The 27,946-nt window shown below is 46.7% G+C and overlaps 1 long non-coding RNA gene across 1 annotated transcript; it reads left to right on the top strand.

The window, feature by feature from the left end:
* The first annotated feature begins 1,608 nt into the window (after nt 1-1,608).
* Nucleotides 1,609-27,946, top strand: LOC147574174 (uncharacterized). The gene is made up of 2 exons (XR_015243972.1): nt 1,609-2,336; nt 27,555-27,946. It is a non-coding gene; the product is annotated as an uncharacterized LOC147574174 (long non-coding RNA).

Here is a 27,946-nt window from a genome sequence, read left to right as displayed (position 1 = left end):
CCACTCCTGCCCTAGGGTTTTTTTCCTTGGGAAACCGGTCTTGTTGGGGGGCTCAGGACTGGCTCCGCAGTGACTGCGGAGGAGCAGAGGAGAAGACTGTGGAGGGCCCAGGAGACCATGGGTGTGGCCCTGTGCTCCTGGGTGCTCCAGCTATAGGAACTGGGCCAGAAGGCAGTCATACCTCCTGTCTGGGCATGTTTTATTGCCTGTAAAAGGGAAAAGCATTACCTGCCTTTCTCCTTTATCATTTACTCTTTCAGCCTATTTCTTGAGCACCCCTTATATGTCAGGGACCATGCCGGGGGTGCCTCTAGAACACAGCGGTGAAGGACACGGACAAAGCCTTTACCAGGCCCTGTAGTTCTTAGAATGGTGGGGTGGGGAGAGACCTCAAAGAATCCTACTAATCTGTGTAAGAGCTCAACTGTGGAAAGTCCTTTAAAGGAGAGGAGCCGTGGGACTCCAAGGCTGCTCATTCAGGAGCCTGGCCAGACCTAGGAGGAGCAGGGCCAGAAAAGGCTGCTTGCCTTGACAATAGAGCAGTAGAATGAATTTCCAGAGGTAAGCTCTGTGCCATGACCCACAGGCCTGAATTTGGGGATGGTGGGGACTACCCATTTCTGGCTACCATGACTGTGCATAGTCTTGTTGATGGCTTATTGACCATCCCCCACCTCCCCTGAGGCAGAAAGAGTCCTAGGCTCCCAAAAGATGGGTGCTGGCTAGATACTGGTGGACCGAATGAGGTCTGCACCCCCATGGGACCATTACCAACCTGTCTAGAAAATTCCACATTAAACACGCAAGCCCCTGGAGTTGACTCCCTCCCCTCTCCATCGCCTACACAAAAGTTTGGCCCAGTTATGTCAGCTGCAGGCAGGAAAGGGTGCCCAGCTGAAATTTTATTGTTATTTCCTGTAGAACCAAGAATGGGAGACAGAATGCCAAGGCCCCTCAGCTGGGAATGGGTCAGGGTGTAGCTCATCCCAGAGCTGAAGCCTGTGGTGCTCTTAAAAGAGGTCTCTCTTCCACCTCTTTTAAGACCTAGCTACAGTCAGGTCACTGCTCTGCGCAAAACCTTCCGGTGGTTTCCATTTCATTCGGTGAAAGCCACATCATTAAGAGGGCCCTAAGACCGTGTGCCCTCTCTGATCCCTTCCCTACATTATCCCTTTTGCTCCTTTGCTCTAGCCACAGTGGCCTCCTAGCTCCTTCGATTTGTCTAGCAGGCCCCTGCCTCAGGGTTTTTGCATTTGCTGTTCCCTCTGCCTAGAATGGTCTCCTACCAGATATCCGTCTGACTGGCTTCCTCACTTCACCAGCACTTCTGCGGTACTTCCTTTTCACAAGTCACCAACCACAGCTCCTGACGAGCTGTTCATGTTTTTGGATATTGAGAGGAAGGGCAGAGAGAGCCTGAGGGGAAAGCCATTTCCTGTTTTGAGTGTGTTCCTCACATGCCAGCTCTAAAAGTCAAAGCGGCATCCATGTCACAACCACCGGTGTCCAGAGCCCTGAGGTGGAAGCTGCAATTACATCTCCCTCGCTGCGAGACTTTGGCCAAGTGCCTTTTTGGCCTCCGCTTTCTCATCTGTGAAGGAATTTCTGGCCTCTGTTTCCTTGTCTGTGAAGAGTGAAGTCATGACATCTGTCTCTGGGGTGAGTGTCAGGATCAAATGAGAAGAAACCCCTGTGTGGCTGTGTCCAGGTGCCAGAGATGGTGGTTTCTGCTGAGCTGAGCTTGACGGTGGGGAGGGACCTCACCAGAAAGAAGTGAGGCGGTTGCAGGTGAGGGGATCAGCTGAGTCTTAGAGAGCAATGCTGGCCAGAGTCCAGAGAAGGGCAGGGCTGCCCAACCACTTACCCCACAGGAGCGAGTTCCCAAAGCACTTCCTGTCTTGGAGCTCCTGCTCTTGGACTCATTATTTTTAAAGCTTTTTGGGGTCCTTAACGCTTTCTTTTTTTAAGTTTATTGATTTGTTTTGACAGAGAGAGAGAGAGAGAGAGCGCGCGCACGAGCACGAGCAGGGGAGGGGCAAAGAGAGAGAATCCCAAGCAGGTTCCATGCTGTCTGCGCAAGCCCAACGTGGGGCTCGATCTCACAAAAGAGTTTACTCCGGTCCCTCCCCCTAGAGGATTTCCCAGGCCAGTGGAAGGTGCACCACAAATCCCAAATCACAATAATAAAAGTATGCAGCGGCATAAATCGGTTCAGAGGTTCCTCAAGAGGAAGTCAGAGGATTCTCAGCAGAGGAGCTGAATTTGAAGCAGGAAATGATGAAGAGAAGTCAGCAGGAGAACAGAGAGGAAGTGAAGAAGGGCTTTCTGTAGATAAGGTAGGTCATCTAATTACCCATGAATTGCAGTTAAGTAGTATTCTATTGTGTGCATGTGTGTGTGTGTGTGTGTGTGTGTGTGCATTTGTTAAATGGAAATGTTTAAAATATACTATAAAAACCTATCCTGGCAACTGTTCATTTTTAATTTGTCTGGATCCTCAAGGGATGCGGCCCCAGGCCTCTTGACCTCTGGGAGACCTTGCAGGCACTCCTCATGGCTGACACAGTTTTGGGGGTGACAATGTGGGTAATGTCTAGGGGTTCTCAGGAAGGATGTCTTTTGGCCAAGTCCTCCCTCTAGTTCCAGACTCAGAACCCCAGCTGTGATGGTCTGGGGCACCAGGCTTTTCTAAGTGCATCAGAGAGCTAAACACAAACCAGACTGGGGCATAAATCAGAAGGTTGTGCACAGACTGGCCACATGGCTCGTGTAGAGCTGCCCATTTCCAGTACAGGGGAAACGAGCAATGGAATTACTGAGCTGTGAGGGTTTGTGACTCAGTCTCCCCTTCCTTGGTGGTGCTCATATTCCCTATTGTCCTATGCTGACCAGGTAAACATGTCCTTTTTATAGATGTGTCAGTCGTGCTGATTAAGTGGCAATTGACTTCCATTTAGGGACTGCTCTGTGCTGGCCATTTTACAAATATGACCTCTCATCCTCGTTACAACTCAGAGAACTATTTGAGTTGGTGTCTGTCTGACTCCAAAGCCTCCACACCTTCTATTCTTTCTAGTTCACAGACCCATAACCCACAGGCTAGATATGGATATGGTTTTGAGTGATTCACGCAGTGTTCTTAAACAGCGCACATAGTGTATTTTGAATTTTGCATTTGTTGCTGACATTTCACAGTTGGAAGATTCACGTGAAAATCCAGATTTCTGGATTCTCTTGGAAACTCAGAGACTGTGGCAACATTCACGTGAGCATACACCGGGTAATGCTAGGAAGGAACTGTGTGTTTCAGTTCATCACCGCCCCGCCACTCACCTTCACTCAGAGGAAGGACTCCTGATCCTGGAAGTCATGGAGCTTGGGGCCCCTTTAGGGGCCCTGCTGTTGTCTGGGAATGGGATCCCAACGTTTCTATAGGTTCTATACTGAGGCTTTCTGAACATAGAGCAGATGGGACCACTGTGACGCAATGCCAAGCTGCTATTCTAAGGGTCTGAAAACATTCTGCTTCCTCCCATATTAGGTTGATTTAATTAGCTATAAGGCCACCTTAGGGTGGAGCCCACCACAATCTGGTATTGCTGTGGAGAGAGGGTGTGAAGCCAGAGAAGTCGGGAGGGACCAGATTATGCCCGTAAGGAGTTGAGTTCAGATCTTACTGAGTTTGAGGTGCCTGTGTGACATCGAGGGGGAGGGGGGCTCCCATGGGCAGCGGTACCCAGATTCATGAAGGGTAGGCCTGGGGGGCACCTGCATTTGTGTGATGTAACCATGGGAATGCACAGACCTTCCAGAGAGGACCCAAGTGACAGAGAGCCCCCGTCAGTGGGGAACACTGGACAGAGGAAGAAGAGGGAGGAGGAGGAGAAGCCGAAGAGAGTGTTGAAGAAGCCAAGAGAAGAGAATTCGTAGTCAAGAGTGGTGATGTGCTGGTTACTAAAGAGACGTCTAGGGAAGTGTCAGCAATTAGGGGGTCAGTGCTGGGCACGCTGGAAGTTCTAGCAACTTCCAGGGAAGGGAAGGAAATCGGATCACAATGGGCTAAGTATCAACTGGACGTTTAAGACAGAGGAACAAAGCAGAGGTGCCCCTTGAGAAGCTCACCCTTAGAGAATGTAACAAGCAAGATACAGCGCGCTCCGGCGTGAGGTCAGCTCCTCTCTCAAAGGCGCAGCTGAGGAGCCTCAGGGAGGGACAGGCAGGCCTCATCTCAGTGACCAATGCGATCTCAGAGAAGCATAGCTGAGGCTGAAACCTAGCCAGGGGGAGCGAGAAAGCGAAAAATGCATCCCTAGCTGATTACATGGATGACAGCAGCAGATGCCTTCTCGAATTCTCCACGGCATTAACCTGTCCAGGCAGCCAGCTGCCCTCCAGGGTCTGCTTTCCTACTTATGCTCCAACCCTCCTGGGTCACCGGTCGGGGGCTAAGCCGGGACACCTTCACAGCCCTGCCAAACCAATACTTCAGGCTGTCCCACGGTACCTTCCCCACTTTTAGCTTTTCTATGTGCTTATTTTGACATTTGCTTGGCATTTGCTCTTGTTCTGTAAGACTGGCTCGGAAAAGGGAAAACACAGGGCTAACCCCAGTGCCGTGTGCTTCGGATAAAGATGGAGATACTGGAAAGGCATTTTGGGCCACAGGTGAGTGCTCATTGCCCTGAGGGTGAGTGAGGGGTGCAAAGGCAAATTTAAAGAACATTTGTGAAGGGTGCCTGGGCGGCTCAGTCAGTTGAGCATCCGTCTCTTGATGTGGGCTCAGGTCATGATCTCAGGATCTTGAGATCAAGCCCTGAGTCAGGCTCCATGGAGCCTGCTGAAGATTCTCTGTTTCTTTCCCCCACAAACACACTCTCTTTCTCTCTCAAAACAAAACAAAGCAAAACAAAACACAAAAACAAAAACACGCGTGTGAAATGACGGGCCTGCCTTTCCAAGGGTGTGTCTGAAACATAACGAAATGGGATGTCTCTAAAAACGATGGATTAAGGATCAAAACACCCACCTGGATAAACCACTTCGATGATTAATGCCAAAAGAGGGTTCTTGCAGGATTCCTCATTTTTTTCCCCGGCTTTGAGATATAATTGACATACAGCATTGTGTAAATTTAAGCTGTATGACATGATGATTTGATATATGGATATATTACAAAATGATCACCACAATAAGGTTAGTTAACACATCAGTCTCCTCACATAGTTACCTTTTGTGTGGGTACGGTGAGAACTTTCCAGATCTATTCTCTTAGCGACTTTCAAGTATATCATACAGTGTTAACTATAGTCACCACACTATACATTACATCCCAGAATTTACTATTTTTTTTAAAAAGATTCCAATTTTAAGTAATCTCTCCATCCAACATGAGGCCAGAACTCGCAACCCCGAGACCAAGAGTCACATCCTCCACTGACCGAGCCAGGCAGGTGCCCCTGGAACTTATTCATCTTAAAAATACTTATTCATTGGCATGCCTGGGTGGCTCAGGCAGTTAAGCATCCAACTCTTGGTTTCGGCTCAGGTCATGATCTCACGGTTCGTGAGTTCAAGCCCTGCATTGGGCTCTGCGCTGACCGCGCGGAGCCTGCTTGGGATTCTCCTTCCCTCTCTGCCCTTCCTCTGTTAGCGCGCACACACTCTCTCTCTCTCCCTCTCAAAATAAATAAACATATAAAAAATACTTAATCATCTGGAAGTTTGTACCCTTTAACCACCCATTTCTCCAACGCCCCAGCCTTTGGCAACCACCAGTCTACTTTCTGTCCCTGTGAGTTTGGTTTTATAGATTCCACATATAGGTGAGATCATACAGTGTTTGTCTTTTCTCTGTTTGACTTATTTCGCTTAGCGTAATGTCCTCAAGGTCCATCCCTGTTGTCGCAAATGGCAGGATTTCCCTCCTATTTATGGATGATATTCCATAGCCTATGAATACCACATCTTCTTCATCCATTTTTTAAAAAGTGTTTATTTTTTCTTTCTATAATTTATTTACTTTTTATAATTTACACCAAGTTAGCGCATGGTGCAACAATGATTTCAAGATGTTTATTTATCTATTTTTTGAGAGAGAGAGAGAGAATGCACAAGCAGGGGAGGGGCAGAGAGAGGGAGAGGGAAACAGAATCCAAATCAGGCTCCAGGCTCCAAGCTGTCAGCACAAAGCTCGACATGGGGCTCGAACCCACGAATCGTGAGATCATGGCCTGAGCTGAAGTTAGACACCTGGGCCACCTGGGCGCCCCTCTTCTTCATCCGTTTATCCATCGATGGACACTTAGCTTGCTTCCACATCTTGGCTATTGTAAACAATACTGCAGTGAACATAGGGGTACAGATATCTCTTTGAGACAGTGGTTTCATTTCTTCAGGCAGATACCCAGAAAGGGAGGACCTGCCAGGATTCCTAGTTCTTGACCTTGTTTGCAGCTGCAGTTTGTGATGGCTATTGCCAGTGTCTCCCCACGTCCCTCTCTTCCCGGGGTCTCTCGGTGTCTTTAGAGCCTATCGAATGGACAGGTATAAACATGGGGCTTGTGTATCCTCAGGGAGAGGAAGATGAGCTTCCCATAATCACAAGCAAATGATATCAGACCTTCTGAATGTTAACAACACTGAGCGAAAACCGTGACTTTCTCTTTAAACGTGTATCTGAATTTCCTTTCAGGTACGTACTTTGCGCGCTGTAATTCCTCTTGTTTGCAAAATGTATATTTGAATCTCTTTTTAAGTCTACAGTTTCTTTATTTCCTCTGTTGTCAAAGTGTGCACTTGAATCGCTTCCCAAATATGTACTCTAAGTGTGTCCACCGAGAGTGCAAGGGGAGTGTAAGATCCCTCCCCGTGGATCTTACACCGATTTCTGGCAAGGTGGCTGTGGCGTGGAGAAATCGCGGGTGATTCCCGCGAGGGAGAGAGAACCCGAAAACGTGATATAGGCAGTCCAGCTTCTAGATAGTGGAATCTAACCCCACTTTTTCCTGTATCCATATTTTTTGAGAAAGTCATATTACCAAAAAAAAAAAAAAATTAATAATGACAAAGAAATGTCAGTGACCCAAATGTAGCAAGAATAATAACAGTAGCTAATGGTTCATGAGCATTTAGCATATGCCAAGCATAGAAAGAACTCATTCTAATAAAATTTTACAAGGTGGTTGTCAACATTCCCATTTATAGAGGGGGAGACTGAGGCTTTTTGAGGTTCAGTGATTTACCAAAGATCCTGTGGCTTATGAAGGCTCAGAGTCAGGACTGGAACTTCATGTGTCTGATTCCAAAGCCAGACTTCTCAGCCCTGCCCTCAGCCTCCTCCCAGGTCTGTAAAGCTGTTGGTGACAGCCAGCTCATTAGAGAATCTGTTCTCAAGAGAAGAAATAAATATTCAATTTCCTCTTGGAAATTTTCAAGAAAAGCCACTAAAACCCACCCACATCAGACTCTCCAGCACTATCTTGTGCAAAATTTCTGTTGAAAAATCAGCATCAGCAAGGCTTTAAAATGAATTTTTCCCGGGGCACCTGGCTGGCTCGGTCAGTGGAGCGTGTGGCTCTTGATTTCAGGATTGTGAGTTCAAGCCCCACGTTGGGCATAGAGATTACTTAAAAATAAAATATAAGAGGCACCTGGGTGGCTCAGTTGCTTAAGCGTCTGACTTCAGTTCAGGTCATGATCTCACAGCCTGTGGGTTCGAGCCTCGTGTTGGGCTCTGTGCTGACAGCTCAGAGCCCAGAGCCTGCTTCAGATTCTGTGTCTCCCTCTCTCTCTGCCCCTCTCCCGCTTGTGCTCTACCTCTCTCTCTCAAAAATAAATATTTAAAATTTTTTTAAATAAAAATAAATAAAATTTAAAAAATAATTTTTCTCGTCTCTTAAGTGAGGTGAGAGAATAAGAGTTGGGTGGTAAGAAAAACTTTAATTTTATGGCTACTTATATTTAATGTTACTATGTGATCTGTCTTTAACTTTTTTATGATTATGAAAATGTGCACACACGCACACACACAAAATAGAATGGTGCAACGAACCCCCATATACTCATAACTTCAACGATGATCAAATTTTGCCATAGATTCATCTATTTCTGTCCTTTGCTAAAGTATTTTAAAACAAATTCTAGACATTATGATATTCTGTCATTTCTAAAATATATAGACATTTTCTCACATAAGCACCATGTTATTATCACCCCTTAAAATTGAACAGTTCTGGGCGACTGGGTGGCTCAGTCAGTTGAGCATCTGACTTCAGCTCAGGTCATGATCTCACGGTTTGTGGGTTGGAGCCCTGCATCGGGCTGTGACAGCTCAGAGCCTGGAGCCTGCTTTGAATTCTGTGTCTCCCCCAACCCTCTCTCTCTGCCCCTTCCCCACTCACTCTCTGTCTATCTCTCTGTCTCTCTCAAAAATAAATAAACATTAAAAAATTTAAAATTTAACAATTCTTTGACATGATCTAATACTGAGTATTCAATAATTGTTCCCAAGAAATGTCTTTTTATAACAGCTGTGCTTGAATTCGACTTCAGATAAGCCCACACCATGCATTTTCGGGGCATGTTATGGCTCTTAAATCTCTTTTGTTCCAGAACAGTCTCTTCATTCCCCACCGTCCCCTGTGACTGCTTTTACTGAGTCGTACAAGAAAATACCCATAAACATTTACATAATAAATAGGGGTTTTATAGCACTTGTGGGTTCCAGGAACAGACTCCACCATATGACAGGTAAATCTATTTCCCACCTTTTGCATCCTTAACTGCCACAATGTGTGAGAAATAAGGCACTGCTTGTAGTGGGAAGATGTATCAACAGGAAAAAGTGGCCCAAAGTAGGGTGGGAGAGATGTCCAGAAAACGGAGACCAAAGGGAGAGATGGAATTTGGTAACTTACCCACTCCAGGGCGAGAGGCGTTGAATCCAGTGGGTGTGAGCCTTCCCTTCACAAGCATCATCGATGCATCAGTGGACAGCAGTCCTCACAGCAAGTTGCTCGTGGTCGTCATAAATAGCCTCGCAGTGTCCCCACACACCTATACCCATACCCACGTTTCATTCTCCTTCTCCCTTGGTGACCTCTGATGACCCTCCAGCCTCCAGGGTCCTTGACGAGTGGGTAGAGATGCCTGGTGAGTGACCCATGCACTCGGTCCCTCTGGGAAGATCTATTTAGGTTTTCTGAAGTTCGCTTTTCTTTTCTTTTCTTTTTAACATCTTATTTGTCTTGAGAGAGAGAGAGGGAGAGACAGTGCATGCGTGAGCAGGGGAGGGGCAGAGAGAGGGAGACAGAGAATCCCAAGCAGGCTCCACGCTGTCAGCACAGAGCCTGATGAGGAGCTCGATCCCACGAACCGTGAGATCGTGACCTGACCTGAGATTAAGAGCCAGACGCTTGACCAGACGCTTGACCTACAGGTGCCTCTTAAGTTTGATTTTCTACTGGGAGTTAACGCATCGGTACTTGAAACTATGAAGCGGTCCCTTATGGGTTTCCTTACTGCGTGTCAGCCTCTGACAACCAGACGGTCTGGCTGTTCTGATAAAGTGGCACTTGGCTGCCCAAGGTTCTGTTGCCACGGCCAGGATGGCTCTTTGGAAGACCACCTGCCAATCCTCATCACTAAATGTCTTACCTGCTGGACAGGCCTTCTGTGACCTCATCTTTTCCTTTCCTCCCCTTATGCTGCCACCCCCGTAACCTTCCAACGATTCCTTCCCTGTCCCCACTGCCACTGCACCAGCCCAGACCCTTCCCTCCTCAGACTATTCCAACCAACTCCTGACTTGTCTCATGTATTCTAGTCTTGCTCAGCTTCCAGATCTTTTCCACAGTGATTTTCTTTCATGTCGATTTCATTTGGTTTCTTCCTTCTTTAAAACCTTCAATGGTGGGGTGCCTGGGTGGCTCAGTCGGTTCAACATCCGACTCTTGGTTTTGGCTCCGGTCATGACCTCACAGTTTGTGGATTCAAGCCCCACGCTGGGCTCCACACTGATAGCATGAAGCCTGCTTGGGATTCTGTCCCTCCCTCTCTCTCTGTCCCTCCCCTGCACACGTGTGCACGCCCTCTCTCTCACACACAATAAATAAATAAAATCTTAAAAAAAAAACAAACCTTCAGTGGTTCCCTTGGCATGACATGACATCTAAGGCTTTTTCTGATCTGATGCCAACTCCCTCACACTCAGTCCCCACTCCATGAAAGACACCATGCCCGCTCCCCATACAGCCCTGGAATCAGCTACTGCCCTTGCCTAGAAGGCCCCACTCCCGTGCCCACCCCACCTGTCCATCTGCTGAAGTGACTCCTTCCTGCACATCTTTCTAGACTCACCTTAGATAGCCCCTCCTCCAAGAAGTCCACTCCCCATCCGGAGACGGCACTGCCACAGAGCCCTGTACCCCCCCACAACCCCATCAGGGTACTAGACTGTTAGTTTTCCAAAGGAGAGTATGTCTTGCCTTACCTAGCAATGCCCAACAAGCCAGGAATTATTGTCAGAGGACTGAAAAAGTGACATTTTAAGATTGCGTGCCTTCTTGGCTCCAGGCTTAACTCCTGGAGTTCAGCTCCTTCCACTACTCCTCCTTTGATGGGATTTCCAGATTCTTCCCCATAGTGGCTTTTCTCTTTTCTTTTCTTTTCTTTACTTTTCTTTTCGAGTCTGTTTATTTTGAGAGAGAGAGAAAGCTCATGAGCAGAGTGCAAGCAAAGGAGGGACAGAGAGAGAGAGGGAGAGAGAATCCCAAACAGGCTCCACACTGTCAGCGTGGAGCCTGACACGGGGCTTGATCCCATGAACCGCGATATCATGACCTAAGCCAAAACCATGACCTGAGTGGAAACCAAGAGTCAGATGCTTAACCAGCTGAGCCACCCAGGTGCTCCAAGTGGCCTGTCTTGCAGGGACAGAGCACTCTGCAGGAGCCACATGAGCATCATTTGGCTTGTCCAAATAAATGCCATCTTAAATGAAACCATAATTTGGAGGGAGAAAGGGCATTCTCACTGCCTTGCTGGCTTCTGCTGTGTTGTTCCTGAGAACCCCCCAACTCCCATCCCATGCTCTACTCCTGGGTCCATTTTTACCACCAGGCCCACATGCAGGTGGTTTGGGACCCTTGTCAGTCCCATACAAGTATCCCTTGCATGTGATGTCACCTTGTTAGATTCGGCCCATCTGTGTCACTTAGCATTCTCTAGTCTCAAGGAAAAAGAAATACATTCTGGCTATCTATTTTTTTTTAATGTTTATTCATTTTTTGAGAGAGAGAGAGAGACAGAGAGAGATACAGAGCGCGAGTGGGGGAGGGGCAGAGAGAGAGGGAGACACAGAATCCGAAGCAGGCTCCAGGCTCTGAGTGGTCAGCCCAGAGCCCGATGTGAGGCTCGAACTCACTGACCACAAGATTATGACTTGAGCTGAAGTTGAACGCTTAACCGACTGAGCCACCCAGGTGCCCCTCTGGGTGCCTTTTTAAAATGAATTTGTTTGAAGTCCTTGGAAGGGAAACTCTCAGAATAAAAGGATGCTGAACAGCCAGGTCACAATTAGGACAAGACACAGGACAGTTCTGGGAATCCGGGCAGTAGGAATAATCAGACACCTTTTACAGGGCGTCACCGTAACCCATTTCTATCATTCTCAAGATTCCGCTTCCCAGGAAACCCGCTGCTGGCCTGGCTGGGTCACATGCCCGCCCCCTGACAAGGAAGGAGGGAGGCGCCTTGATTCTTCCATGGCTGCACCCAGTGGGTGCAAGATGCTGTTATCAGAAGGTGAGTTAGGGGAAAACAATTATCTCCATGCTGCTGGCCTTTTGTTACAACTTGGATAAATTCTAGAGATCGAGGAAGCCAGGATGGGGAAGATTCCGTGCAATGCTTAAAGGATACTTGGGTCAGGCTTCACCAGGGTCCACCCAAGTTTCTCTTCTGAGTAGCTTAACACCGTGGCAAGTGGTCCTGAGGGCAGCTGGGCAGCCGTGTGGCTCTAGGACACCAGTCTACTCAGAGCCAAGCCCACCAAGGGACAAGCTAGGACTTCAGGAGTGTGCCTGGGCTCAGTGCTCACCACTCCACGGTTAGCACCAGGAACCAGGCTTCAGTAGCATGACAGTTCCAATCTCCACAGCCTAGGAGGTTTTCCGGCTTAGCTGCCTCCTTCTTCCTTCTCTCAGCGGGTCCTGCTTCTAATGGATTTACTCTTCAGACCCGATTCCAGCTGCTCTTGCCTGCTTCCTGGTGGCCATGCCTGGTATGACAATGCCCTCTGGTCTCAAAGAAAAAGTCCCCAACCATTTTGAAAGTGAGCCTAGCTGATGAGGCAAGCATACTTTCCCAAAAAAGAACTGTCAAGACAGAAGATTTTTTTTTTTTTTTGATGGATTGATTTGTGTAATGAAGGACAGTCCTATAAAGGTACGAATGAACAATTACATCCAGCAAGCCACAGTTTAGTCACCTACAAACAAGAAGCGCGTGACACCAGGACTCTCCTGGAGCGTTGCAACTGTCAGAGAGACCAGCCCTCTTGGCTCCACGGGGCTTTATACTGGGGAGAATGGTGCACACATCGAAATGTTAACCTATCAACACGTCGCATGCTCTTCTACAGAAACTTCTTTCTCAGCACACACAGCTCGTTTCCCAGGCTTCCTTGATCGCACAACCCCTCTTCCCCGCTCCAGGCTTGACTGCCAGTATTTCTTCTCTAGATCCCATCAGCCTTTGATTCATCCCATCTCGTCGCCAGCCCCCGTGTATTAGGCATGTCCGGAAGGTGGGTTATACCTCATCCTCAAAGAGAAGAAAAAGAAGGAAGATGAGGAAGAAAAGGAGGAGTAGAAACAAATATGTCACCAAAGAGAATATTCAAATGCCTGATAAACATATGAATAATTGGACAACTTCATACGTCACCAAGGAAGCACACATTGAAGCCACAACGCAGCCTCACCACACCGGAATAGCTCAAAGGAAAAAGAAAATAAATATAGGGGCACCTGGGTGGCTCAGTTGGTTGAGCGGCCGACTTCGGCTCAGGTCACAATCTCGCAGTCCGTGAGTTCGAGCCCCGCATCGGGCTCTGTGCTGACAGCTCGGATCCTGGAGCCTGTTTCGGATTCTGTGTCTCCCTCTCTCTGACCCTCCCCCGTTCATGTTCTGTCTCTCTCTGTCTCAAAAATAAATAAACGTTAAAAAAAATTTTTTTTAAAAGAAGATAAATATCAAGTCTTGACTTGAGTAGCCAACCTCTCTGGAAACAACTCAAATGTTCGTCAGTCGGACAGAGAAGTTGTGGGCATTCACACAAGTGAATATTAAATAGCAAGAACTACGAGGACATGTGACAACGTAGTGTTGAGTGAAAGAAGTCAGATACTGTACATGGTCTACAAAGAGCCAGTAAAAAATCTATTAACTATTAGGCCACTGGTTACTCTTGGCAGGAAGATGGCGGGCGGTGGTAACTGGGAGGCAGTTTGAGGGCAACTGGGAGGTGCTGCTAACGTCCCTTGATGTGAGTGCTGCTTACGTGTGTTCACTCTGTGGCAAGGCATTCAGTTGTGCACCCTTTATGGATATTTGATCTCAAGGGAAAAACATTTAATTCTCTTTCCTCCATTACTCTGTACCTTTCAATTGCCCCGATGTGTCTCCATTTCTGCCTCCCAGACCCCTCCTCCCCCATTCTCCTTGACACCAGTCACCCACTCAGGGCCTTCTCTTTCCTCCCCTCTCTCTCTCTTTTTAAAATGTTGGTTTGTGGGGCGCCTGGGTGGCTCAGTCGGTTGGGCGGCCGACTTCGGCTCAGGTCACGATCTTGCGGTCCATGGGTTCGAGCCCCGCTTCGGGCTCTGTGCTGACAGCTCGGAGCCTGGAGCCTGTTTCGGATTCTGTGTCTCTCTCTCTCTCAGACCCTCTCCCACTCATGCTCTGTCTCTCTCTGTCTCAAAAATAAATAAATGTTAAAAAAAATTTTTTTTAAATGTTTGTTTAATTTATTTTTGAGACAGAGAGTGTAAGCAGGAGAGAGGCAGAAAGAGAGGGAGACAGAGGATCCCCAAGCAGGCCCCGCGCGTTTAGCGCAGAACCTGATGAGGGGCTTGAAATCGTGAGTGGTGAGATCAAGACCTGAGCCAAAACCAGGAGTCGGATGCTTAACTGACTGAGCTGTCCAGGCACCCCCAAGATAACTAGCTGTTCCAAAGTAAGGAAGGGAAGAAGAATTGGAGAGAAGGGAACAAGAACAGCAACATTTCACAGGACAATGAGCATATGGGCCAAGTGACTTAGCAGAACAGAGACGCAGAATTTTGACATAGCAGCGGGGAAGCAATTTCACCGTAGGATTCTCACAATCGTTCCTGATCAGAAGCTGAAATTATGTCTGGAATTGAAGATGGAGTGAAATTTAAAATAAGGAGGATTGGGACGCCTGGGTGGCTCAGTCGGTTCAGGGTCCAAATTCAGCTCACATCCTGATTTCGTGGTTCGTGAGTTTGAGCCCCGCATCGGGCTCTGTCCTGACAGCTTGGAGCCTGCCTCAGATTCTGTGTCTCTCTCTGTCTCTGCCCTCCCCTCCCACTCATGCCCTCTCTCTTTCTCTGTGTGTGTGTGTGCGTATATATATATATATGTATATGTATAATAAAAATATATATCCATAACAAATAAATAAAATAAATAAATAAACTAAGGAGGATTGGGTGAAAGCTGAGAAGTGTCAAATTTCCTCTGCTACTCTAAACCATTGGGGTAACTCTCCGGCACCCCAGCTGATGAATGGGGGATTATTCTTTTTTTTAAATGTTTGTTTATTTTTGAGAGAGAGACAGCTTGGGGGAGGGGCAGGGAGAGAAGGAGACAGAGGATCTGAAGCGGGCTTGATGCTGTCAGCACAGAGCCTGATGCGGGGCTCAAACTCACAGACCACGAGATCATGACCTGAGCTGAAGTCGGACACTTAACCGACTGAGCCACCCAGGCGCCCCTGATTCAATTTTCAATTATAATCACACTTGATTTGAGAGAGCAAAATCTTCCCAATATAGTTGTATTGTAGTTTAAATTGTTCTCTAATAGGAAGCTGGTAGATAACATTCAAAATTGATGAATAAAATATGGGTGTATGAGGATACCTGGGTGGCTTTGGTTAAGTGTCTAAGTCTTGAACTCAGCTCAGGTCTTTTTTTTTTTTTTTTTTTTAATATTTATTTTTGACAGAGACAGAGCAGAGGAGGAGCAGAGAGAGAGGGAGACACAGAATCTGAAGCAGGCTCCAGGCTCCGAGCCGTCAGCACAGAGCCCAACGCGGGGCTCCAACACACAGACTGTGAGATCATGACCTGAGCCAAAGTCAAGAGTTGGATGCTTAACCGGCTGAGCCACTCAGGCTGTCCTCAGCTCAGGTCTTGATCTCGGGGCTGTGAGTTCAAGCTCCACATCGGGCTCTGTGCTGGGTGTGGAGCCTACTTTAAAAAAAAATTTTTTTTAATCCATGTACGCATTCCATTTAGAAACAGGGATCATATAAATACCAAAACAAATGGCTAAAAGATTTGAAAATGTCAGATGCTGAGGAGGGATACTAGGAAAGTGAGAAGGAGTGGGGCCAGAAACCTCTATATTTTGTTTTTAGCCTTTCAGAATATTTGGCTATTTGAATGTGTTATTTTGTATTTTGCTATTGAGATGTGTTATTTTGATAAAATAAAAATTAACTTGGAAACTCTATTCAATCCTAAAGAAAGCAGGAAAACATAAAAATTAAGCGTAGAAAAATCAAGAAAAGGGCGTCTGGCTGGCTCAGTCTGTAAGGCATGTGACTCTTGATCTCAGGGTTGAGAGCTTGAGCCCCATGTTGGGTGTGGAGATTACTTAAAATCTTAAAAAAATTTTTTTTAATGTTTATTTTTGACAGAGAGAGAGAGAGAGAGCGCGAGCATGAGCGGGGGAGGGGCAGAGAGGGGGAGACATAGAATCCGAAGCAGAATCCAGGCTCTGAGCTGTCAGCACAGAGCCTGACCCGGGGCTCGAACTCACAGACCGCGAGATCATGACCTGAGCCAAAGCCAGACGCTCAACCAACGGAGCCACCGAGGCACCCCTACTTAAAATCTTTAAAAAATAAAAATAAAAATCAAGAAAAATGGAATTGCAAAAGTAATATGATAGGAATATTTCCAAGTGTATTTTAAAAATATGTTTGTATCTAATAACAGATTCAAAATATATGAAGAAAAAAATATATAAGGGGTACCTGGCTGGCTCCCTCAGTAGAGTATGTGACTCTTGATCTCGGGGTCATGAGTTCAAGCCCCATGTTGGGCATGCAGCCTACTTAAAATAAAAATAAATAGGGGTGCCTGGGTGGTTCGGGCTTGATTTCAGCTCAGGTTGGTGAGTTCAAGCCCCAAATCGGGCTCTGTGCTGACAGCAGGGAACCTGCTTCTCTCTCTCTGTGTCCCTCCCCCACTCTCTATTAATTAATGAATTAATTAATTAAAATATGAAGAACTAAAGGTAGAAATAAATCCACAGCCATAGTTGGAGTTTTTCACCCTTCTCTCAGTAATTGATTAGAACAAGCAGTTACTAACAACGTGGATGGAACTGGAGGGAGCACGTAGGGCCCAAACTCAAGAACCATGAGATCATGACCTGAGACAAAGTTGGATGCTCAACCGACTGAGCCACCCAGGTGCCTCTAAAAAGATTTCTTTAATCTATACCCAGTGTGGGGCTCGAACCCACAACCCCGAGATCAAGAGTCAAATGCTCCACCGACTGAGCCAGACAGGTGCCCCAACTTATTATTTTTTTAATTTTTTTAAGTAATCCCTACACCCAACATGGGGCTCAAATGCACGACCTCAAGGGTAAGAGTAGCATATTCTGACTGAGCCAGCCAGGCATCAGAAGACCTTTTAAAACACATATGATAGGGGCGCCTGGGTGGCGCAGTCGGTTAAGCGTCCGGCTTCAGCCAGGTCACGATCTCGCGGTCTGTGAGTTCGAGCCCCGCGTCAGGCTCTGGGCTGATGGCTCAGAGCCTGGAGCCTGTTTCCGATTCTATGTCTCCCTCTCTCTCTACCCCTCCCCCATTCATGCTCTGTCTCTCTCTGTCCCAAAAATAAATAAACGTTGAAAAAAAAAAAAAACACATATGATAAAGCCAACATGGCCCTCCCAGGGAAATATATAAGTTTAAGTGCCTATACTGGGAAGCAAACGGGCTTATACTAAGCTAGGTCTTAAACTAAGAAATTAGGAAAAGAACATTGAAAAACATCCAAAGGAAGGGAGAAATGCTTCCATCAGAGAACACAGAGCGATTGCACTGAATTGGAAGTGAAACTGTCCCCTGGACTTTGTGGGCTTTTATGCCACCAATTGATCAGGCAAAAGATGGGATTTCAATGTTAGCTTAGACCATCGAATCTGTTTTCCAAGGAGAAATTGGTTGTGCAATGTGAGCAAAAAAGAACTGTCAGAATCCAGAGGAATTTCTGGGAGATGCCTCCTGATACTGCATGAAGGAGATCCTGGTAACTACTGCTCAGTGTTATTGGCGTAAACTGTCATGCCTGTGCCCAGGAATTGTGACAGCGTGCTCTGCTCGAGGAATCTTCTGGTCTGGTTTGAGTCTTCTTACCAGTGGCAGAGCCTCTGAACCTGACCTCTGGCCGTCCCAGGGACTTATCAAAGGCCTTTAATGAATTATTTTCTGCTAAAACAACCTACTTAAGAACGTTGATACGCACTCAAAAGTTGTTGTTGGGGTGCCTGGGTGGCGCAGTCGGTTGAGCGTCCGACTTCAGCCAGGTCACGATCTCGCGGTCTGTGAGTTCGAGCCCCGCGTCAGGCTCTGGGCTGCTGGCTCAGAGCCTGGAGCCTGTTTCCGATTCTGTGTCTCCCTCTCTCTCTGCCCCTCCCCCGTTCATGTTCTGTCTCTCTCTGTCCCAAAAATAAATAAAAATGTTGAAAAAGAAAAGAAAAAAAAATTAAAAAAAAAAGTTGTTGTTGTTTTTAATTACAAAAATAGGATCACCTTGCTTTGTTCATTTCATAGTAGACAGTGAACATTTTTCTATGTTCATTCATATGGGTCATTCTTTTTAATGGCTGCAAAGTATGTCATTGTATGATTACTTCATAATTTACCTATGTAATCATTAGTTCTTAAAAATGAAGTTTCAGGACGCCTGGGTGGCTCAGTCAGTTAAGCGTTCGACTTCAGCTCAGGTCATGATCTCCTGATTCGTGAGTTCAAGACCCGCATCGGGCTCTGTTCTGACAGCCCAGAGCCTGGAGCCTGCTTCAGATTCTGTGTCTCCCTCTCTTTCTTCCCCTCCCCTACTCTCGCTCTGTCTCTCTCTCTCTCAAAAATAAATAAACATTTTAAAAAACTGAAGTTTCAATGAATATCCTTGTACAAAAATGTTTGGACGCTTGAATAATTCTGTAGGATAGATTTCCTAGAAGGAACATTCTTGAGTTGAAGGGATTTGCATTTAAAATTTGGAAGGTTACTGCTACATTACTTCCACAGACAAGTTGTACAAGTTTATACTCCCACTCCTCACTCTTACAATTAAAACATTTTTCCAGGAAGTAAAAAAAAAAGAGGTTAGAGTGGGAGAGAGCCAAAGCATAAGAGACTCTTAAAAACAGAGAACAAACTGAGGGTTGATGGGGGGTGGGAGGGAGGGGAGGGTGGGTGATGGGTACTGAGGTGGGCACCTTTTGGGATGAGCACTGGGTGTTGTATGGAAACCAATTTGACAATAAACTTCATATATTGAAAAAAAATTTTTTTTCCAATCTGATGGGCAAATGGTGCTTTCTTTGACTATTTGCCTATTGCTGAAATTTCGTCTTTTTCATGTTTTTTGGTCATTTGCTTTGTTCTGCAAAGTGCTGGGTCTTTTTCTTAGTGATTTGTAGGAATTTAAAATACTTTTTAATTTTTTTTTTAATTTTGAGAGAGAGAGCACACATGCTCGTGCACAATCACGGGAGGGGCAGGGCGAGAGGAGAGAGAGAGAGAGAGAGAATCCCAAGCAGGATTTGTGCCGTCAGCACAGAGCCCAATGTAGGGCTCGAACTCATGAAGCATGAGATCATGACCTGAGCCCAAACCAAGAGTTGGGTGCTTAACTGACTGAGCCACCCAGGCGCCTCACTAAAATACTTTTATGTAGCAACTGGTGTTTGTTATGGATGTTCCATATATTTTTCTTCATAGCCAGTCATGGTCTCTCCTTTGTTTCTAGTCTTTAGCCTTAGAGAATTTTTGTTAAGAATTTTTGTCTTGAGTTCAAGCCCTGTGTTTGGCTCTGCACTGGGCGTGAAGCCTACTTAAAAAAGAAAAAAAGAAAAAAAGACTGTATGTCATAGGCTAAAAATCGAGAATAAGATCAGACCAAGGAGGACTAAAGGTGGAATATAAAGATGTGACCACAAGACAACTTAAGAGCCACAAATGCCTACAGTCAGTGGCAACCCAAGTCCACAAATGGTCCAAAAACATTCACACCTTTGTCAGGGAGTCGTGCTTAGGGCTGGCATTGTGGGGCAAGACCCCCCTCCCCAGTACTTACACTTTCCTGTTCGGTGGAGAGACTGCCTGTCCCCCCGCCTCCACCCCACCCCAGAGCTGCCCTGGGCGGGGAATTCTGTGGTGGCCCCTGCCTCTGGCCTGTGCCTCTGCAAAGTGACTCTGCGATCTGGGGTGACGGTGTGTCCCAGGAATCTCCCGATTCTTGCATGGGCCCCTGGAATACAAGCAGGTCACCTCTTGGAGGGAACACAACATGGAGACTTGGCCCTGGAGGAAGTGACCTCTGGGGTCCTGTCCCGCCCAGCACAGTGATGTTTGTCTGACAAGGCTGGCTCATCCTTTTTTTTTTTTTTTAAATATGTTTATTTATTTTTGAGAGAGAGACAGGCAGAGTGTGAGAGGGGGAGGAACAGAGAGAGAGGGAGACACAGAATCCAAAGCAGGCTCCAGGCCCTGAGCTGTCAGCACAGAGCCTGATGCAGGGCTCTAACTCACAAACCACGAGATCGTGACCTGAGCCAAAGTCGGATGCTTAACTGACTGAGCCACCCAGGTGCCCCAAGGCTGGCTCATCCTACTTGGGTGGGCTAGTTGACTCTAATGGCAACCAAGGTCACAGGGGCCCCAGCAACAGGGCCAGTTTAAGGCCCTCCTAGGGCCAGGACTTCCTAATTTCTGCTGTCCCACTTGACATCCCTAGTAAGTAAGATGTGCATCCCACATTAAGCAAACTTTGCACATTGAATTGAATTGCCCTGACAGGTTACTTTGGGGGGCAACATATAATTAATTATTAAATTGTTAATTTTTATTCTGCAATTTGATTTTTGTAAATTTTCTAGTGTTTTTATTTATTTTTGAGAGAGACAGAGACAGAGCATGAGTGGGGGAGGAGCAGAGAGAGAGGGAGACACAGCATCCAAAGCGGGCTCCAGGCTCCGAGCCGTCAGCACAAAGCCCCACGTGGGGCTCAAACCCATGAACCGCGAGATCATGATCTGAGCCGAAGTCAGATGCTTAACTGACTGAGCCACCCAGGCATCCCATGGATTATCTTTTTTTTTTTTTTTTTTTTTTTTTTTAGTAGGCTCCACACCCAACATGGGACTTGAACTCATGACCCTGGGATCAAAAGTCAGATGCTCTACTGACTGAACCAGCTGGGTGCCCCAGGGCTTATGGATAGTTTATATTCAGCCAGGTGGCTGTGGGCCCTTTTGCTTTGCTCTACATTGCACCGCTCAAGCCTGTTGTCTAAAAACAGCCTATACAGAAGAGTCACCAGCAAATTGGGACAACTGGTCACCCTATAGGCCAGCCACCAGCTGTCACAATTTTTTCTTTCTCACTGGGTGCGATGATACTTCATGGAATGCTGGTCAAATCCTCCCCCCGTCATTGGAATATATACATGCAGACACGCATTCTAACAGCACATTCTACCCACCATACACGCTAACATTTATAAATGCATTCACATAAGCACATACATTCCAGACAAATACAGACACACTATACTCACTGTGCATACATATATACATACACATATATATCACAGATCCCACATATATATAAATACATGCTATCTAAACATGTATAATAAAATACGTGTAAATACACCCCCCCCCCCCGCAAACACAAGCGTGTACATTTAGGCCATTGGGGAGATGGGGAAAAAAGCAAAGGTGACCAGTAAGTGGGCTCGTGTGGATGGAACCGGGATTGCAAAGGGAAGTGAGGCTGGTTACGGAGGAAGGACTTTGAATAGCAAATAACAAGAATGTTGCAATGCACGGAAAGAGCCCTCGACTTGGAGTTGGATAATCCTGAAATTAAATCTCCGCTCTGCCATTTACTAGAGGCGTGGCTAGAGCAACTGACCTAACTTCTCTGTGCTGCATTTTTCCCATCTGTAAAATGGGATGTTATAAAGATGTAACTAAGTTCCAGAACATTGCAGGTGCTTAAGTCCCAACTGTTGTTATTATGAGGCGTATGGGGGGACTAAAGGTATTTGAAGGGAGCCCTGATCCCCAGGAAGTGGTGTTTCGGGGCTGGGTGGGGGGACCTTCATAGAGATCATTATTTGCACCATCCCGTTCGAGACCAAGAAGTCAAGGCCCAAAGCAATTAAAATGGTTGGCCCTAGAACGGGGTGTGGAGGATGCTTGCACCGTAGGGGCATGTCCAGCAGATGTGAGCCACGTGAGCCAGGCCTGGGCCGGGCTGGGCACATGGGACCCAGCTGCTACCAGGAAGCCCTGATCGTCTGGACGGCCCAGTCACAGCCCTCCTGAGCCGTCTGGCAGCATTCCTGAGGACTTTGACGCCTGGTTTGCATGTTATGCAAAGCAGGGCCATATTCTGCCAGAAGGCCACTGTTCTGGACCCTTGCCATCATCGGTGGCACCCAATGTCTCCAATGGGCCTAAAACTTTACCCTTTCCACTGGGCATGGTGCCAACTCCCCTAGCTGCCTGTCAGTAGCAGAAAGGAGGGACTGCAGCCTTGGAGGAAAGGGCACTAAACTGGGGAATCCAGTTGAAGGGTCTGGATTCGAGTCCTAACTTGGCTACTCACTAGCTGTGAGGTGTTGGGCCAGTCATTTCCCTTTTCTGAGGCCTGAGGTTTGCTCCTCTGCCCAATGATAATAATATAACCTCAAACAGCATGGTAGAAGTTAATATGAGATGTGAAAATCCTAGCTTGGGGCTCCTGGGTGGCTCAGTCAGTTAAGTGTTGGACTTTGGCTCAGGTCATGATCTCACGGTGTGTGGGTTCGAACCCCGCGTCGGGCTTTGTGCTGACAGCTCAGAGCCTGGAGCCTGCTTCGGATTCTGTGTCTCCCTCTCTGTCTGCTCCTTTCCTGCTTACACTCTGTCTCTCTCTCTCTCTCAAAAATAAACATTTAAAAAAGAAGGAAGGAAGGAAGGAAGGAAGGAAGGAAGGAAGGAAGGAAGGAAGGAAGGAAGGAAGGAGAAAGAAAAAAAGAGAGAAAAAGAAAGAAAGAAAGAAAGAAAGAAAGAAAGAAAGAAAGAAAGAAAGAGAAAGAAAGAAAGAAAATGCTAGGTAGATCTGGGCCCACAGAGGGGACTCATTAATGTTGGCTGAATATGTGGAGTAAAACTGATCAAGGAAGAGACCTGAGTTCCGGTGTGGGATGTGCTGGCTGTGTGCAAGCCATGGGCCTCAGTTTTCTCAGCATGAAATGAGAAAATTGGCCCAGATAATCTCCAGCATCCTTTCCAGCAGTTCTGTTCTTTGATCTGAAACGGTCAGGATGGATGTCTTCTTATGATCCCTTAAGGGCACACATGTAGAGTGTGAATACGTCAAGGTTGGAGACAGACACAGAGGGCGGCCCCTCTTCGGGAGAGACCTGTATGCTTGGCAGATTACATGGTAAGGGGCTCTGCTTTGACATCTGCTTTGGCATCTGGGTGCTTGATAAGGGAAGCCAGTTGGTCTGTCTGGCCCGTACTGACTGCCAGCCATCACCGTCTTTCAGACCTCTGTTCCGAGAAGAGCGTGGGGCTACACACGGAACAAGTACCAGAGGTGGGCGAGTCGGATCCCTGCTCTGCTCCCCAGGCTCTCACAGTCTAGTGACACATGCCAGGCACAAATGGTACCACTAAAGGTACAGTTTATGCAGGAAACCAGAGCAGCCGATATATCCCAGAAGGAGTTCTGGGGACAATGATCAAGATGGGCCATGAACATCTGGCAAGGGTGACAGGTGCGATCTGGTCTTTTGGGATGGGGAGAGTTTTCATGGAGTGGAAATGGGGGGGGGGGGTGGGGGGGGGGAGGGGTGGGAGGCATATTCCAGAAGTTAAGTCTCTATTCTGCCCGGTGAGGGGTAGGGGTGTGCGGTGTCTGGTGTCCTGAGAATGTTTAACCAGGCAGGGTGTGCACCACATCCTCATTGCCATCCCTGCCATCCCCGTTTGAGAGCCCAGCAGGAAGCAGAGGCTCAAGAGGAAAGGGAGGAGGAAGGCAGTCTTTGCCTCAGGACCTCCCGTGTGCCGCATGTCCTCTCACATAAACTCCACACCAACACTTCCGGGCAGGTTTCTCTTGCGCTCATGTTGCAGATGGGACAACTGAGACTCACCGAGACCGAGCACCAGTTGTACTGCTGGTGAGGGGGCAGAGCTGGGATTGGAAGTTGGGTCCAGAACGCACAGCCCCTCCTCCTACCCCATCCTCTTGGAAGCTGCTTTCTAGGCTTTGAAAAGCTGAGGATTCTTTCACAAGGAGGGAACACAGTTTCTCCCCCTGGAGGACCAATCAGGCCTCGCTCCTCTTCTGGGCAGCTTTCCAGTTGAGGTCCTAGTCAGAGAGTTCTATGATCCAAACAAACGCTGTGACCAGCTCTATTAACCTTATCACCACTCCCCACCCAGGACAATCTGATTAAATACTGCTGTCACCAGTGAAAGGTCTTTTATAAAAAAAGTCTTCGCTTTCCACAAACACAGTCAACCCGCTTCCTCGCCAGCACACTCTCTACCTCCCAGCTTTCAAGGTCAGGACACAAGATGGGAGGGAAACTTTGTCATTGTCACAGCAGGGAAGAGGCTTGGTCAGCCAGAGTCCCGCTTAGATTTGTCAACAAGTAATGATCTCTTGAGCAAATAAACTGAAGTTGAACCCTAAGGGAGTGTTGGTTCCTTGATTCTGAGACTCAAGGGACCCTGGAGAAGGATTGCATTCACCCAGTACTAGCCAAGAAATACTAGTGACTACCATTTGTTTTTTTTTTTTAATTTTTTTTTTAACGTTTATTTATTTTTGAGACAGAGAGAGACAGAGCATGAACGGGGGAGGGGCAGAGAGAGAGGGAGACACAGAATCGGAAGCAGGCTCCAGGCTCTGAGCCATCAGCCCAGAGCCCGACACAGGGCTCGAACTCACGGACCGCGAGATCGTGACCTGAGCTGAAGTCAGCAGCCCAACTGACTGAGCCACCCAGGCGCCCCTAGTGACTACCATTTGTTGAGTGCCCACCCCGCTTGGCCTGTTTGCACACAGTGTTTCTAGTTCTTCCAACAATCCAGCAAGGTAAGTTCAAGTGTTCTCTTCTGGCTACATTTCCACTTTCTTTTCTGCTTTATAGAGAGAGAACTAAAGCTCAGAGAGGGTTTTCTGTCCAAGGTCATGTAGGTACTAAGCTTACAAAGCCAGGATTCAAACCCAGGTCTGTTTGATTCAAAAACTGCCATGCTCCTGTGTTTGCTGAATGAATGAACGAATGAATGAATAAATGAATGAATGTATACTGGATGGACAATGAATGGATGGGATCAGGTTCAGAGACCCAAAGATTGGAAGCTAGGATTAATCTTACCATCTCCTCCCAACTCTGTGGCCTCCTGAGATAGGTGAAATCAGGTTAAAATAAATGTCAAAACAAAGTTTAAATGAGAAAACAGGCCTCAAAAGAGCGGGGTATATGTATCTAAGGACACAATCAACAGAGTGAAAAGACAACCTATGGAATGGAAGAAAAATATTTGCAAACCATATATCTGATAAAGGGTTAATATCCAGAATAAGTAAAGGACTCCTACAACTCATCATCAACAAAACAGCAACAAAAACCAAATAACTTGATTCAAAATTGGGGAAAGGGTCAATAGACATTTCTCCAAAGAAAATGCACAAATGGCCAACAAGCATATGAAGAGTTGTTCAACATCACTAATCACTAGGGAAATGCAAATTAAAACTGCAAGGAGATATCGCCTCATATCCATTAAGATAGCTGCTATTAAAAAAAAAAAAAACCCAAAAACAGAAAATAACAAGTGTTGGCGAGGATGTGGGGAAATTGGAACCCTTGTGCGCTATTGGTTGGAATGTAAAATGGTACGGCCACTAAGGAAAACAGCATAGAATTTCATCAAAAAACGAAGAACTAGAATTATCATATGACCCAGCAATCCCGTCTCTGGGTATACAGCTAAAAGAATTGAAATCAAGGTCTTCAAGTGATTTGTTTGTATCAGCGTGATTCGCAATAGCCAAAAAAGTGGAAGCAACTCAAGTGTCCATGGATGAATGGACATATGCATATGCACACATATGCATACAATGGAATATTAGCCTTAAAAAGGAAGGGAGTTCTGACACATGGTATAACATAGATGAACCTAGAGAACATTCTGCTGAGTGAAATACACCAGTCACAAAAAAACAAATACTGGGGCACCTGGGTGGCTCAGTCGGTTCAGCATTTGACTCTTGATCTTGGCTCAGGTCATGATCTCACGGTTCGTGAGACTGAGCCCCATGGCGGGCTCTGGGCTGACAGTGTGGAACCTTCCTGGGATTCTCCCTCTTCCTCTCTCTGCCCCTCCCCTGCTCATTCTCTTTCTCTCTCTCAAAATAAACAAGCAAGCAAATAAATAAATAAACAAATGAATAAATAGATAGGTGCTTGAAAAAAACCTGAAAAGACAAATTTCACTTGTCTTGATTTCATTTATATGAGGTGTCAAGAGAAGAACCATAATGGGTGCCTGGGTGGCTTCGTCCCTAGAGCATGTGACTCTTGACCTTGGAGTCATGAGTTGGAGCCCCATGTTGGGGGTGGAGCCTACTAAAAAAAAAAAAAAAAAAAAAAAAAAAGAAGAAGAGTAGAACCCATAGAACCAGAAAGTAGAATGGTGGCTTCCAGGGCCTGGGGGAAGGGGAATTGGGAGTTAATGCTTAATGGGTGTGGAGTTTCAGTTTTGCAAGATGAAAAAGTTCTGGAGACTGGTTGCAAAACAATGTGATTACACTTAACAGTACTAGACTGTACACATAAAAATGATTAAGATGGTAACTTTATGTTATGTATATGATCTTACAATTTTTATTTTTTTATTTTATTTTTTTTTAAATTTTTTTTTCAACGTTTATTTATTTTTGGGACAGAGAGAGACAGAGCATGAACGGGGGAGGGGCAGAGAGAGAGGGAGACACAGAATCGGAAACAGGCTCCAGGCTCTGAGCCATCAGCCCAGAGCCCGACGCGGGGCTCGAACCCACGGACCGCGAGATCGTGACCTGGCTGAAGTCGGACGCTTAACCGACTGCGCCACCCAGGCGCCCCTGATCTTACAATTTTTAAAAAGAGCTAGGCATGGAAACTTGGAAGACAAGGAGAAAGGCTTGCTGCTCAGTAATGCAGGGAGAAGGTTTGTGGGTTGACTATATCAAAATGAACCTCAGGTCTCTATTAGCATCAGAATATTCCCTAGATTCTTGCCTAGGCTCAGACTCCAGAGTAGATGGGCAGGGCCAAATCCAGAAGGGTTATTCCCTATCTCCTCGTCATAGTCCTGATGGTGGTGAAACCCTGTTCACTTCTTTGCCTTGTTACCTGACCAATGGCCCCCTGTATCTTATCTAAAGATCCAGGGACCAGCTCCATAACATGATGGAAAGAGGGCTTGGTTCTCTGGCATGAAACTTATAAACTATAATATGGGCAGTCTATGCACCCATCCATCCATCTGTTTTTTTCAACCTGTATTTGTTGGGTATTAGCTCAAGAGGCTGAAGAGGTATATAGGTCTGTCATACAGACAGACCCTGCCCTCACAGAACTTGTAGTCTGGTGGGAGAGAATGAAATGCAGTGAGCCGTGTGTTGTGATAAGGTCTTCTAGAGCACTTAGCAGGGGGCCTGTTCCAGTTGGTGACGAATGTTCACAAAGGAAGTTCAGTCTTAGGCTGAGACTTGAAAAGTAAATAAGATTCAACCAGTAGCATGGGGAGGGGGAGGAAGGGAGAGTATGCTTAAGGGAAGCAAGAGCATAGGCACGTCCTGGAGATTTTAGTAAATGCAGGGCCAGGTGAGGATCTGGAAAGAGCTGAGGCAAAGAGGAAAGCAAGTGAGACGGGGAAACTTCAGGGACCCCATGAAAAACTGCTTTTATGGCTCCTTTTCCTTCTTCTATTCTTCCTAGGACCTACACCGCACCCCCCACCCCTTACACCTGCCTGATCGCCCAGATAATGTCTGTCCTTCTTCGAAAGGCCAAGGAGTGAATGATGTCTCTGGAGTCTTCCATGCAATAAATAACATCTAAGGAGTGACCTGGCGAGGTCATCACGAACGTTTTCCAAGACCACTGACTCGTCAAGACCCCTGGCTCCAGGGCACAAGTGACTTACAGAGAATACCCAAACACTCCTCTTTGTTCCTGAATTACTGAGAAGACAGGTGCATGGGATCGCCATCCTCAACAAAAACCCCGGACCCCAAGCAAAGACAAGACTCACTCTCCTATCTTTCAGAGTCTCCCTGACACTCTATGCCTACACTTTCTCCATATCTTTAATACACTGCTCCCACTTC

The sequence above is a fragment of the Puma concolor genome, chromosome E1 (genome assembly GCF_028749965.1).
Source record: "Puma concolor isolate L17-30 chromosome E1, mPumCon1.1.hap2, whole genome shotgun sequence".
Taxonomy (NCBI): domain Eukaryota; kingdom Metazoa; phylum Chordata; class Mammalia; order Carnivora; family Felidae; genus Puma; species Puma concolor.
This window is presented reverse-complemented; position numbering and strand designations above follow the sequence as displayed.